The following is a 3,741-nucleotide window of genomic DNA, read 5'->3' on the forward strand; positions in this document are numbered from 1 at the left end:
TACGTGTATTCAGTGCAAAGTTCTAATAAAGTAGCTAACACTTATTGAGTACTAACTATATTTTGGAGCTGTCACAAGGGCTTTGCATATACATTCTCATTTTAATCTGATGCAAATCCAGTAAGATAGCTACTACTTTAAACTTCATGTTAAGATAAAGGTGGAAAAAAACATCTGACTGAGGCTATTCTATAATTTACTTAGAGTCACATGACTTGTAAGATGTTCAACACTATTATGTAACAATTTGAAAATATGTGTCAGAAGCTTTATAAGAGTCATTTAACCCATTAATTTTAATTTTAATAATTATTTTGTACAGACATAATATAAACTGTGGGAAATATTACTTGCACAAAATTTTTTACTGAGGGTTATTTATATACAAAAATGTCTGAAAATAAAGTGCTCAAAATAGTTAAGTAAATTGGGTAGTATTTATTTAATAAAACCTCACTGTCTTTAAAACATTACTACTGAGTTTTTAATAACATGAGAGACTACTTCTATTACAAATGCAGGAGAAAAATTGACACAAATTATATTTATATTATATTGAACATGGATACAAGCTATGCCATTTTATAGAAAATGTATAATGTTTAATTATGTATTTATGTCTAGAAATATGTAATTTTCAATCCAGTCTGTGAGAAAGTGACAAAGGAATAAAACTCAGAAAATAAGAAATTCTCCAGACAAACTACAAGGGCGAGCCTAAGCCTGTGCGACTTTATAGCCAAACTCTCTCCACTACTGAAAACTGTTTAAATCTATGACACAAGAAAAAGAGTAGGTAAGAATTGACCCAAACTTAGCAAAGGTGTCTTTAAATACTGAATATATGAGCAGGATGAATTTATTTTGTTTATTTTTAAGGTGTGAAATATTTCAAATGGCACCATAGACTCATCTTTTGATTTTTATTAGTTTCAACATTATGAAGTATTTGTTCCTCATTTTAAAATAGATTTAAATTTTAGGTGTATCCTTCTATGACTTTGTTTCACTCAGTATTATATTTTTGATACTTATCCATGTTGATAGGTATACCTCTATTTCATCTATTTTAATTACTGCCTAGTGATCTGTTTGTATCATAATTTATGTATTCTTCCATTGATGAATATTGTTTTATTCTTTTATCTCATTCATATTCCTTTTGTAAGTATATAAGGTTTTCCCTTAGGTATGTATCTAGAAATAGAATTGTTGGATTACAAGGTATAAATATCTTCAATTTGCTTGACGGTACATTTTCCTTCTCTCTGTATCAGTAAGAACATACTAAGCTCAGTAAGAAACAACCCCAGAATTATAGTGACTTAACATTAAATATGCTTAATCTTCTCTGTCTGCTCATCTCCTTTTTCTATTTCTCGGTTCTCAAAGAAAACAATGGCAGCCTCTCAGCAACTTATGTCTCATGGCCAGCAGGAATTGACTGTCATTTCGATTCCCAAGGGAGTTTAAGTTCCCAAGGGAGAAAGCATGGCAGACCATCCCAAGACAAGCATCTATCATTGATCCAATTAGCTAGCTCCCAGAATGGCCTTACAGTTCATAAGGGGCCATCACAGGACACCCTTTTATAGGGGCTGGGGGATGGGCAGTTCTCAGAGCAGGGCAAGGAAGCCTAGAAGGTCACCCCCAAAAACATCCTCTTTGTCCCTATCTCTACTGAGGATTACTCAGCTCTCTCTTTTGTGCATTTTCCAGAGCTACAAATATAAAAAAAAAAAAAAAATCCTTCAATTAGAAGTTCTGCTTCTTGATTATTATATCCTATTTTCCAAATTTTCTTGGGATCATGAATTGTGACAAAGAAAGATCATTGAGTTTCAGATCTCAAGAGGAGAGGGAAAAAATAAAGTTCAAATGGAATAAGAGTACACATCTGACCTAAAACCTCTTTCCTAAGCCTAAGCAATTTTAGACAGATGGCCTTTCCAGGGTGATGAATAACTTGAACAACTTTATCTTGGAATGGAGAAAAATAGGAAGTTGTTGACATGTGGCCTTTCTAATCTTAGTGGCCTATGTTCTAGTTTCAACAGGGGCATGTAACCATTGTGGTACTTGTCATTTGCACTGCCAACCAGTCATGAACAAAATCTCATGTGCTGAGTATATTTCAAAACCTGACTTTCCAATGAATTTTATACATATATATATACATATATATATATGAATTATATATACACACACACATATATAAAATTTTAATCATATATATAGTCTCATATATATAGTTATCTCATATATATATATGGTTGATATATATATGGTTGAAATATAATATAGCATTCATAACCTCAGAGTCTAGATTGGGCTTGCCATAGACCGGTTGTGTGACCTTAGGCCAGTTAATTTTTGGTTTTCCCTCAGAGATATTATTATATTATTTCTCAAGTCCCATGAAGCTTAAACATTCTGTGAATATATATGCTCATCGACATACATTTTAATCTAAAGTGACAGTGACCATATGTAATGATCAAAGCAACAGGCCAACACATGTTGAGGGCCCATGTCATGCCAGGCATTGTTATAGTCTTTTTATATCCTTTATCTCATTTACTCAACCAACCACCATACAAGGTAAGTATGGTATTGTCTTCATTTAGCAAATGAGGAAACTGAGGCACAGAGGAAGTAATGGAGGAAGTAGGAGCTGAAGCCTGCGGTGAAACTGCTGAGCAAGTTGTCAGCCTGCTGGGCTTCAGGGCACAGTTTGCAAAGTATGTTTCACACACAGCATCCTTTCATATAAGCCAGGTAAAAACCTTCTGACATGGATCTCAATCTTTGTTCTGAAACTGAATAAAATGTGGCTTTCTGGGGTTACATAACTTTCCCAGGTAGAGGTAATGAAGTCAAACTCAGAATCAGGTAGATGTCTATTTATCTGCCCAGCTGTTGGAAAGGCAAAGTGGGACACAGAGAAAGAAATTCTTCCTCATTATAAAATTGTGTACAGTGAAGAACATGAGGAGGAAAAATCCAACACTATCCACATGGAAGAATTCCTAGGCATAAAATTCTAGTTTTGTTACCTTGAAAAGTTGTTTACACGTGGGCAAACGATCTCATTTTGCTGAGCAGGTTCAGAGTAGCATTTAATAAGTGGTAATTATCTTCTCCTTTACAAATAATCCTACAACTTTCTATATTATATTTGCTCTTGGTGGTCATTTATAATATGGACCCTGTAATTTTCAAAGTTCAAAGTCACCCAGAGTTCATTTTCAAGTGTTTTAGTTTATTCTATCCAGTAGCTTGAGTTTTTCATTAAAAAAAAAAAAAAAAAGACTAAAACAAAACATGCAAACAAACAAAAAGCGTGTTTCCCGGTTTGCTGATTTATTTTTAATTAGAGAAAGACTGGGTAGTTCTTTTTTGCAAACCGTTTACAGTTGATGTCTGTAGGCCCCATCCCTTCTTGGGCTCCCTTTCTGCCTTAGGTTTTCTCTGCTCTTAAGAAATAATTAACTCATTCTTGTATCAATTTGCTTCAGCTGCGTAACAAAGTGGCCTAATTTTTAATGACTTAATAACCATCTTTTGCCTATGAGTCTACGGTTCAGGAATTTAAGCTGGGCTCAGTTAGAATGGCACATTTCTGCTTCACATGGTATTGACTGGGCTCATGAATACATTGGCGATCTGCTGGTGGTTGAGGGCCTCATCACAGGTCCAGCAGGGAGCTGACTACTGGCCAAGACAGGAGTCACAGTGTTC

The sequence above is a fragment of the Pteropus vampyrus genome, unplaced genomic scaffold, assembly GCF_000151845.1.
Source record: "Pteropus vampyrus isolate Shadow unplaced genomic scaffold, Pvam_2.0 Scaffold59, whole genome shotgun sequence".
Taxonomy (NCBI): Eukaryota; Metazoa; Chordata; class Mammalia; order Chiroptera; family Pteropodidae; genus Pteropus; species Pteropus vampyrus.